The sequence below is a fragment of the Pocillopora damicornis genome, chromosome 1, assembly GCF_964200805.1.
Source record: "Pocillopora damicornis chromosome 1, jaPocDami1.2, whole genome shotgun sequence".
NCBI classification, from domain to species: Eukaryota; Metazoa; Cnidaria; class Anthozoa; order Scleractinia; family Pocilloporidae; genus Pocillopora; species Pocillopora damicornis.
This window is the reverse complement of record NC_142670.1, coordinates 25,883,867-25,895,709: the sequence shown is the minus strand read 5'-3', so window position 1 is coordinate 25,895,709 and position 11,843 is coordinate 25,883,867. Positions and strand designations below refer to the sequence as shown.

Genomic DNA, 11,843 nt, shown 5'->3' with positions numbered 1-11,843 from the left:
ATCAGTGGAAATATTTATTGACCGGTTATTCACAAGCGGAGCTGGTGAATATTATTTGTGTCGACTATCTATTTGGTGCTTCAATAAAGTGCCATTCCGGTCTCGTTTTCCATCTTTTGCTCGATTCTCACCGGCAGCGTCCATGATGGTCGCTGTAAAAAAAAACACAATTCAAACCTATTGAATGAAATGTTTTTGAATACAAAGAACAGAAAAGAACGGTAGCTATCCAACTCGAGAGGAAAAAAGAAAATAAGACTCAGAGGTAAAGAATGGATTTATTGTAGTTCCCTTTCCATCTTACAAGTATCAGTTTTTACGTAGTCCATATCAACCCTTAAACCCCACCTCACTTGAAATTTAAACTCTTATATCTATCAGCTGATTTCCACCAAGTTCACGTTGCAAACATGTTTCCAAGATAAACAAACAGCTTCTGGGGGAGGGACATTTGCCAAGATAAATCTATCCCCCTCCTTCCCCTTGTCCGTGCGAGGGTTTTCTTTTCGTTTTTTAATTTGAGATGACACTTACCATGTGCTTGGTGGGCAGCATTCGCGGATACTTATTGTGTAACCCATCCAATGGCAAGACGGACAACCAAAATCCCTTTCACGGTCCTCCTGAAACGCATCATAATTCAGTACATTTAACATTTAAGGAGGAAGTTACTGGGAAGGGAAAAAATCAACTGTATTGTCATTTAACTGGTACTGACTTAGCTTATCCTTGAAAATACAAGAAAACATTCACTGACCCCAATTATCACAAATACGTTAAACTAATATTTTTTGTACCACTTTTGAAAAACGAATTTGCTGTTCAGTGCAACATCTCAATTGTTATACGTCGACTTGAATAATAATTATGTAATTAGCCTCTGCCTCACCACATCATGATAAATCTTTTTATGGATATCATTTTTGATCGTCTTTGACGTAGTCATAGCAACAAGGGCCAACAGCACCAATACAAGTCGTAGGTTCATCTTGATCTTTTAATTGCTAAAAAAAAGAAAGAAAAATATATAATGAAAAAAAGAGAGGTTAAACCGTTTTATCACATAAACTGCGGTGTTATAAAGGGATTTCCGGCTCTGAGAAAAGCCGTAACAACACACTTGAAAAAATATCGTATCGCCTTAACGATTCTCAATACAAGTTGTTTGTCGGAGCTTTCTCGAATTACGGCGGCTAAAACGCTAAAAAATCCGTAACGCTGACAGATTGTGAGGTTCAAACTTTCTTAGAAGGAGAAGGAAACCAATAGACTAAAAGAAAAACCGAAATTTACATATTTAGTGGCTTTGGTGTTAGCATTTCTCTCGGCTGAGGAGGAAAATCGACAACAGGAAGATTTGCCACTGGCTGATTTTGGCTGTTTACCTGAAAGACTTCTTCTTTCGGTAAAGACAAAGTCAATAAATGAGAATTTTGTAAAGAGAAAATTACGACCATTGTTGTGTTTGTAATCATGATTCAACGCATTTTTCCTTCTTAAGAGTTAGCGCCAACGCACTCTGCGATTTTTATTCGGGGATTGTCATTAATGAAGTCGGCTTTTCTTCTCAGTAAAGGGCAATTATGTTTATATAATAAACAAAATAATACATGTTGCTTGTAGATATGGAATTTCTCTTCTCGTGTTCAACTCGACATCTCGCTATCGAGTTAAACGCTCGAAGAGAAATTCCATATCTACGCGCGCCCATGTATTATTCTCTATTAATAAAGTGTTTGTTTCTCTCGGCACATGAGGATCTGTACATAGCAGTGACCGAAAATGCTTGTGGAAAGAGGAATGAGATAAGGACTTGCAAGCATAGTCAAACAAATCATTAGTTTAGAATGAAGTCGTGAGAAATCTCATCAAAAACATTTCCAAACAGGGCGAACGTTTCTTGGGAGAAACTCTGACGATCCAAATTTAGTCCAACAATAGAAGACCTAGGGCGATTGAAATGCAAGCAGATCGTGAAAAAGACAAACAGATATGTGAGGCGCAATCTATTCTAAAATGATTTGGTATTGTTAGACATGTCTTGATGGTGATTAGCTCAGAATGAACAATGGAAAAACAGGCGTTGGTTAGAAGGCATGCAGCGAAGAATGGCTGGCTGCTTAGAGGTTTCTGCACGCCAAAATAAACTCCGTGTTATACGAAGTATTTTTTTTTCACAAGCATCAGCCAGTTTCCATATATTTTCCTTGTTATGATGACAAGGTACTTCCCAGAACAAGTTTCGAACTAACGTAACTAATGCGCTATGATTAAGTTTAATCTCTATAACCATATACCGGGGTTTGAGAGGCTCAAAAAAACGTGTATTTCGTTGATGCCATTTTAGAGCTGAAACCGTGAACCAAATTTTGCCCAGCTATAAGATGTCTCATCATTTGCAGTATATATGAGAGGGAAAATGTGTATTTCTCGCATTATTGCTATCCGTGTTTCGGTCTGTTTATGAAACGAGACAGTTTTGTACTTAAACAGCCGTAAAGTTTTATTACAGCTCAATTAACTGTAAGAAAAGGAAGAGAAAATACGAAAAATCAGCACCTAGTTGCTCCCTGATAGGAATTTTTACTTGAGGTAACTTAATGCGGATTTCAAACTGCGCACGTTACAACTTCCTTACCTTAACGCAGATGAAGCTGTGCAAATATGAACAGGATGTTTGTTCTTCGTGGAATGCAAGCCAAAGACTGTACGCAAGCTACAGCTTCTAGAGGTTAAAAGGAAATAACACCGCAAGGTTTCTGCATTCTTGCTCTTGAATTGTCCAGTAGCATGCCTTGTAGTAATAGGGTCAATTGTTAGCCAAAGAACCGTCAACTCACTGAGAACTTCTAAATACCAGTCTCACTAATTAATAAATTACAAAAGAGATTTTGACTTGAAAAGTATCATAAATAAATTGTATCAAAAGTATCATGAATGTTTTGTATCAAAGTTATACGCTTAGATGGTTAATATTGTAAAGATGTGCGCTTTAACTAATCAGGGCATCTTTTTAAAAAGCCTGAAAACTTTATTATTTTGTTTGCGTGCTTTTCGATTAAAATCGAGCTATTATTTGTTTTTTCACCATTCCAAATCAATAACCCACCGAGGGCCTAGACATCTCATAGAGTTCATAATTCATTTACTCCTTCTCGTGAAAGTTCTACAGACTTATGCCTTGGTATATTTATTCCTTAAGTAAAAAATAGTGAATAGAGGGCTTTAATAGGGTTAACTGTTACCCAAAAGAGTCGTCAACTCACTGAGAACTTCTAAATACTAGTCTCACTAATTAATAAATTACAAATGAGATTTTGACATAAAAAGTATCATGAATGTTTTGCATCAAAAGTTATGACCTTAGATGGTTAATATTGTTAAGATGTGCGCTTTAACAAACCAGGATATCTTTTAAAAAAGCTTGAAAACTTTGTTGTTTTGTTTGCGAGCTTTTCGATTAAAATCGAGCTGTTATTTGTTTTTTTACCATTCCAAATTAATCACCCGTCGAGGGCCTAGATATCTCAAAGAGTTCATGATTCATTGACTCCTTCTCGTGAAAGTTCTACAGGCTAATTTTACCTTTCCAAATTAATCACCTGCTGAGGGCATATGTTGTATGCCTAAACGTAAAAACTGTTCTTAATGTAATAGCACTTGGTCCTAAATGTTATAAGCCCTCAATGCAATCGTTTAACTGCGCTAGTGCATTGTAGCAGTTTTTTTTCCTTTTTGAACAAAACCGCGTTCTAAGCTATCTTTAGCTTAACTGAACAATATCTGAATATTTATGTTCGTGAGCAGTGTTTGTGTGAAACCGCAGTTTTGGTCAAACCGCAGGTAAATAACCGGCCCTAAGTGTTAATATATCATGTCATAGTCTCGTCAAAGAAATCCAGCAGGCATATTCATGCAATCAGTTACGTTTATATTTGTTAATGATTGGCTTGTAAATTCCTCACAAAATTTGGTTTTCAATTTACGTTCGGGAATGAATGGCTGTAAAAAATGGCTGTAAAAAAAAAAAAAAAAAAAAAAGAACATAATTCAAACTTATTGAGTGAAGTGTTTCTGAATGCAAAGAACAGTAAAGAACAATAGCTATCTATCTCGAGAATATTTCCCTTATCAACTTAAAGTGCCTACGACACGAAATTTTTTTTTTTGCACTTTTTGGTTGATAGCTGTATTCAAAATGAGAAATAATCGATTCAAGCGCCTAGCGAGTTCTCCTTGACCATTTTTTGTGCATTGAAAGTACGATTTGGCGGCCAAAAAGTGTCGCCATTAAGCGCGCGGCCAAAACGATCATGTTACATCGTTATGACGTAGAAAACTGTGAAGACACGTCGGCAACTATGTTGGAGAAAGGAGAAATCTAGAAGATAGGACGAATATATTGCGTGGCTGGAGCGCCAAATGATGTTAGCTACAAGAATAATACGCATATACCGGGTATTTCTATACACTGCTTTCCAAAGGATGTAGCTGTATGGCCAAATGGACGTGTTTCGATCGTCGACATCGAGGAGATTTTACTCTTCACTGAATGTCGTCGGCGTTATGCTCCGTACCGGCTCTGAAGGCGGCTGTTACGAACACATACCACTAGACAAATCAGGGGAAGATAACCAAAGAATTAAGCTTAAAAGAATGCCGATTAAGGAGCCTGTTCCCACCGTAAACGATTGTTCAACATTATTTTCGGCTGACATGTCGCAAGCGAAAGATGGTGAGCTCCTTATCGTTCAGGTTTATTTCACGCGGTTGAGATGTACTCATACTCCTTGTCTTTCCATATGACTACACTTGCGCTTTTCTTACGGTATGAAAATCCTACTAGTTGTATTTTCCATCGTATTTTATTACCAGAAATACATAATTTGTGATAAAAGTTCAAGCCCTGTCCTGAACTGGCCGATATCCTGTTGTGTGAACAGTGCGAAACCTCTGGCGGGTACTAGCATAATCACAAGCTCGAAGGGGTCATGTATTCTTCTAACCTAAGTTTCCGAAAATAAATCCCTCGAGCCATCAGTTCCCCCCTGTCCTCAAGAAACAAAAAGTAGCAACAGTAGCAATGTCAACGTGATAACAGCACTCCAACGAGATAGATAAAAAAACATAAAAATTTATTGATGGGTTAAGATGGTAGCGAAATCAAGCGTTGTGTGCAAAATGGATGCAAGATGAAATATGCAATGCTGCATTTAAACTAAAGAAATTTTCTCCATTAAAATTTCTATTTGAGGTTAACTTGAATCAGATAAATTTGCTCGTTTTCCGTTTGACCGGCTCGACGACGACAGCCTCAGCTTTTGCAATCTTTGAGGAAAGAAGCAACTTGCAGTGAAACTACCCGATGACTTCTCGGCACAAAATCATCGTGCCTCGTGATGCAGCCGATTCTTTCGTCAAAAGTTAGTTTGTGGTAAGCTAAGGAAATCATTCTACCACAACGAAACTCAAGAGCACTGACCAAGGGGAACCTTCGCCGCACTTAGTGCGAAGGAATGAAATGTTATGTCAACAAAACGAACACAGCTACCCATTCTTTTAAAACATAGATTTCGCCATTGAAAACGAAACACAAACGAAACAAACTAAACATTAAGAAGGGGAGTTTTTCGTTCTGATCTTGACCTGAACACCGCACGCGAGAAACCGTCTCAGTAGTCAGTCCAATAATAGTCCAATAATACTATACCTAGGCCGACTGAAATGCAAACAGACCGTGAAAAAACAAACAAGTATGCGAGGTGTAATCTATTTTGAAATGATTTGGTATTGTTCGACATGTCTTGATGCTGATAAGCTCAGAATGAACAATGGCAAACAGACGTTGGTTGGAAGGGCATGCAGCGAAGAATGGCTGGCTGCTTGGAGGTTTCTACAAGCCACAATGTATTTTTTGATCTATGTTTTCCTTTCTCAACCCTGTCTTAAAATCCAGTTTGATTTTGTCATCAGATACCTTTCTGAGACAAAACGCCGTTTCATACTAGCTACGAAGTATTCTTTTTTCCACAAGCATTAGCCAGTTTACGAATGTTTTACTTGTTATGATGACAAGTTATTTCCTGTAACTTTGCTAAATCGTATCTCTAAGAATGTCGTTGCATACTTCTTCATAAAAATGTAAAGTTTCTGCGGGAAATGGCACGAAATAGGGACCTCAATTGTTAGTAATCGCAAAATTTTACCACCAGTTTCGGACTAACGTAACCAGTAAACGCTATGATTAAGTTCTCTTTAACCCGTCATATAGCGGGGTTTGAGAGGCTCAGAACGTGTATTTCGTCGATGCTATTTTAGAGCTGAAACCGTAAGCCAAATTTTATCCAACAATTAGATATCTCAACATTTGCAATAGCAAATATACCAAACTTAGATGAAGATTCAGAGAGGGAAAAAGTATATTTCTCGCGTTGTTGTTATTCGTGTTTAGGTCTGTCTATGAAAGGAGACAGTTTTTTACACCCTTAAAGTTGCGATCCTCTCATTTAGCTGTAAAAAAAGGAAGAGAAATCACGAATAATAAGCGCCTAGTAGTTTTATGATAAGAATTTCTACTGGAGGCAACTTTGGAGGCAACGTCATTATTTTGTTTGCGTGTTTTTCGCTTCAAATCGAGTTTTAATTTGATTTTTTACCATTCCAAATTAATCACGAGCTAAGGGCCTAGACGTCTCAAGAAGTTCTTGATTCAATTACCACTTCACGTGAAAGTTCTACAGCCTTTTTCGGCTTTACCTGGGGCCCTATAGGTCTATGTTAAGTACCTGTTAAAACCGCCATGTATTATGAGGATGGCTTCTTCGAAAAGAGAACCATACATCCCACAAACATCAAATAATTTTTTTACTGAACATTTAATTCGTTAATAACCGATATAAGAATGGTTCAGATTCCATAATTCCGCTTTAACTAACCACGATATCTCCGTCTAAAAAAGCTTGAAAACGTCATTACTTTGTTTGCGTGCTCAAAATCGAATTTTAATTTGATTTTTTATCATTAAATACGAGCTGAGGGCCAAGACATCTGAAAGAGTTCACGATTCATTTGCTCCTTCTCGTGAAAGTTCTACAGACTAATTTCTGCTTAACCTGGGGCCACAAAGGTCTATGTTAAGTACCTGTTAAAACCGCCGTGAATTATGGAGATGTCTTCTTCAAAAAGAAAAATAAATAGTCAATAACCGATATAAAAATTGTTCAGATCGCATTATTTAGGAACACAAACTTCAAAAATACTTATGTAAGAAACCAAAGCCGATGGGGAAAATTCAACACCGAATGCCACTTACTTAAACAAAGTTTAGCAGTTTTTTTTTCTCTTTTTGACTGAACAAAACCGCGTTCTAAACTATCTTTAGCTTAACTGAACCTTCTATCTGAATATTTATGTTTGTGAACAGTGTTTGTGTGAAACCGCAGTTTGGGTCAAGCCGTGAGTTAAAAACCGGCCCTAAGTGCATGTTAATATATCACGTCATAGTCTCGTTAAAGAAGTCCAAAAAGCATATTTATGCAATCAGTTACGTTTATATTTGTTAATAAATGGCTCGTAATTTCCTCATTAAAATTCGTTTTTAATTTACGTTCGGGAATAAATGGCTTCTTTTCTAATAACCTTTAGCATTGTCCGAATGTCATCTCGGCCTGAATTGTTTGGGAGATCAGATTTTGCCCATTTCAGGAACCTTGAAGGTTTGGCGAGCTGTTATTAGAAAGTTGCTTTGGCAACTTTATTTATAATCAGAACGTAATTTTTTATGGAGACCCACTGAGGTGACATTATGGATCATTAACATTAAATAAATGAAGCACTGGTAGGTTGGCTGTTCCACTGATTGCTGTGAGCGTGGTAGATTGAAATATTAGAGTACATTGAATTTACCGCGCAGCACTCATTACCAGAAATCCGAGTCGTTTCGTTCGCGCGATTCTTCCAGACTGCGGTGTACTCAAAGTTCTACGGAGCCAAATGAACTTAAGTGTCACTAAAAATGTTTTAAAAGTCAAAGACCCAAAATTATCAAGGGTTTTGATTGTTCAAAATAATGTTTACGCTGTCGTGCACGGCGCAATTGGAGAAGACAGACTGCGGGAAACTTGCAGTTTTCTCCTGAGCAACCACCACACCAGGTAAAAAATATGCTCACGTCATCTTATTTGCCCACGGGCGTGCATAAATAAAGATTTTGTTCATAGCGGCTCAATAGGACTAATATAGGGCAAGCACACGCGCTATGTTATAAAGCGAATTTCTGATTTTATGACCAGCGTAATTGGTATACACTATGGTATATGAAGTACCTAACATAAAAGTTCCTGGTTAAATTTCCAAAATGGCTACCAAAACAATGAAGAAGTGCCGATACAGCGAGCGTTCTCTATATTTTACGCCTTGTCGTGCCACATGTCTACTTAACAGCGCATTAGATGAACAAGAAAATTATTGCTCTTCAAATTCGTTGATTTGTCCGAACTTTCAAGTAGATCTACAGGAAATTTCTGGCGGTTCTTAAAGCTTTGTTTCCAGACGATACTGTTGAGAGTAATGGAAGGTGAATTCATTCACGGTTTGATGTCTAAAATTGAGCTTTTCTCAAATAATATTTGACGAAATTTGAGACTTTGTGAGAAGATTTGAGTCTTTTTCAGATTAAATTTTGTATCAAAATTTGTCCGAACTTGACTTTTAAAAATCACCCAACGAACAATATTATTATCACAAAGATGTTCTCTTTCTTTTAGGAGCGGTGAAAGATTTTCATCTTCGGCGCTAATGGATCAGTGATCCTGATATATATTTTTAAACTCACGCATTTCTTTGTAATTGTTTCTCCGCCATGTTTAAACGCCTGGAGAAGTGAAATGTGACCGATGTCTCTGATTTCTGGTAATGTTCACTTTCTATAAGAAACTGCTAATAGAATAGCAATTTTTGGTTTGAATTGAAGTCATAAACTTGATCCAAGCCTTTTCTCATTGCGACCTTCCTCGCTGAGAGAAAGTTTATCTCATTTTGAAACTTTGCTCACTCTGCTTGAAAACTTGATGCTTAGAATCCGAAATGTACTTATTTGGCGATGTTAACTGCAACTTTACTTCGTTTCAACCCGACAACAGCATGGCGCCAAATATTAAGATTTCTTTCACGCGGTAATTTGGCTAAGTCCTTCACAGGTACATGTAGTGCTGATGACACTTACCGAGACCTGGGATATTGAAAATGAACTGGATATTGCAGTTATTACAAAACCCAAAAGCCATATCTGCTGTTGTAAAGGAAATGCTTTGAAGAATAGGGAGAATCTTGAACCCGAAAATACCTTGTCACTCAGGGTTAGCAAGTTGCAATGTTGTCGAACGAGAAAAATCGCAACTAAAAATTTGTTGTATCTCCAGATTTTATGGGGCCATGAATCTGTGTCTTCATACCTCAAATAGCTCAGAATGAACAAAAGCAAAACAGTCAGTGGTAGGAAAGGCATGCAGCGAAGAATGGCTTACTGCTTGGAGGTTTCTACATGCCACAATGTATTTCTTGATCTATGTGTTGCTGTTTCAACCCTGCCATAAAATCCAGTTTCGCTTCTGTCATCAGATACCTTACTGAGACGAAACGCCGTGTCAAACTAGCCACGAAGATTTTTTGCGACACGCATTAGTCAGTTCGCAATTGTTTTCTTTGTTGTGATCACAAGTTATTTCCTGCAACTTTGCTAGATCGTGTCCCTTAAGATGTCGTTGCATAGTACCTCACAAAAATGTAAATTCGCTTTTAGAAATGGTACGAAATTGGGACCTAAACTGTTAGCAATCGCAAAATTTTACTACTTTTGGACTGACGAAACCAGTGAGTGCTATGATTAAGTTCTATACTTGAGCCATATACCGGGGTTCGGGGGGTCAGAGCGTGTATTTCGTCGATGCCATTTTAGAGCTGAAACCGTGAACCAAATATTGTCCAACAATTAGATGTCTCACCATTTTCAGAAGCAAATATGAATTGTGGATCAAACTTAGATGAAGATTCGGAGAGGGAAAATGTGTATTTCTCGCATTATTGTTATCCGTGTTTCGGTCTGTTCATGAAACGAGACAGTTTCTTATTTAAACAGTTTTATTACAGCTCAATTAGCTGTAACGAAAAGGAAGAAAAACTATGAATAATTCGCGCTTAATTGCTTTATAACTAGAATTTCTACTGGAGGCAACTTTAAGCGGATTCCAAAATGTGCGCATTGTAACTTCCTTACCTTAACGTAGGCGAAGCTGTGCAAATATGAACAAGATCTTTGTTCTCGGTGGAATACAAGCCAGACTGCGCAAGCTACAGCTTCTAGAGGTTAAAAGGAAATAACACGAAAGGTTTCTGCAATTGTCCTTTAGCATGACCGGGTGTGATTGTTTCTTTTGTACTTTGTAAATAATAGAGAATAGAGGGCCTCAGGAGGGTCAACCGTTGGCCAAAAGAGCCATTACCTCATGGAGACCTTCTAAATACCAGTCTTAGTTATTAATAAAATACAAAAGAGATTTCGACATGAAAAGTATCATGAATGTTTTATAACGAAGTTATATGTCTAGTTAGTTAATACAGTAAAGATGTGCGCTTTAACTAACCAGGATATTTTTTACTGCAAGCTTGAAAACTTCGTTATTTTTTTTTGCGTGCTTTTCGCTTAAGATCGAGTTTTAATTTGATGTTCCTATCATTCCAAATTAATCACCAGCTGAGGGCCTAGACATCTCAAAGAGTTCATGATTCATTTATTCCTTCTTGTAAAAGTTCTACAGACTAATTTCGGCTTAACCTGGGGCCCAATAGGTCTATTTTTGGTACCTGTTAAAACCGCCAAGAATTATAGAGATGTCTCCCTCGAAAACCGGAGACCCATACATCCTTCAAACATTTCTGCAGATCATCTTGTTGCTGAACACTTATTTCGTTAATGACCGATGTCAGAATAGTTCAGATTGCATAACTTAGGAACAAATTCTTCAAAGACACCGATATGAGAAACCAAAGCCGATGGAGCAAATACAACACTGAGGGCCAGTTACTTAAACAAAGTTTAGCAGTTTTTTTCCTTTTTGAACAAAAACGCGTTCTAAACTATCCTTAGCTTAACTGAACCTTCTATCTGAATATTTATGTTTGTGATTAGTGTTTCTGTGAAAACGCAGTTTGGTTCAAACCGCGGGTAAATAACCGGCCCCAAGCGTTAATATATCATGTCATAGTCTCGTCAAAGAAGTCCAGAGTGCATATTTATGCAATCAATACGTTTATATTCGTCTATGCATAGCTCGGATTTTCCTCTTAACATTTGTATTTCAATTTCCGTCCGCGAGTAGATGGCTTCTTCGGTAATGGTTTTCAGCGTTGTCGGAATGTTATCTCGGCCCGAATTGTTTGGGAGAACAGATTTTGCCTATTTCAGGAACCTCAACGATCTGGCGAGTTGCTATTAGAAAGTTGCTTTGGGGACTTAATTCATAATCAGAAAGTGATTTAATATGGAGACCTTGTGGATCATTAACATTAATTAAATGAAGAACTGGCTCGTTGGCCGCTCCATTCATTGTTGTGAGCAAGCCGTAACACTAATCTTGACGGGCTTTCCGTGGCGCGAGGGTCTGGGCACGAGTTTACAGCCAGTTCCGATTTGGATTTGTGGTCGGTCTTGCTACCAAAATATCTTTATTCCTGTAAAAATGTCTACAGTACCTTGGTTAGCGGAAGCGAACCAATCATGCGTAGCATTGACAGAGTGGACCACATGCTCTGAAGTGTGCAGAAGTGGGAATTTTCTTTTGTAACGG

At 37.7% G+C, this 11,843-nt stretch overlaps 1 long non-coding RNA gene across 1 annotated transcript; it reads right to left on the bottom strand.

The window, feature by feature from the left end:
- LOC149052963 (uncharacterized) lies at positions 1-2,800 on the bottom strand. The gene is made up of 4 exons (XR_016188522.1): positions 2,639-2,800; positions 890-1,004; positions 535-623; positions 1-152 (listed from the first exon to the last, which is right to left on the bottom strand). It is a non-coding gene; the product is annotated as an uncharacterized LOC149052963 (long non-coding RNA).
- Positions 2,801-11,843: the final 9,043 nt, after the last annotated feature.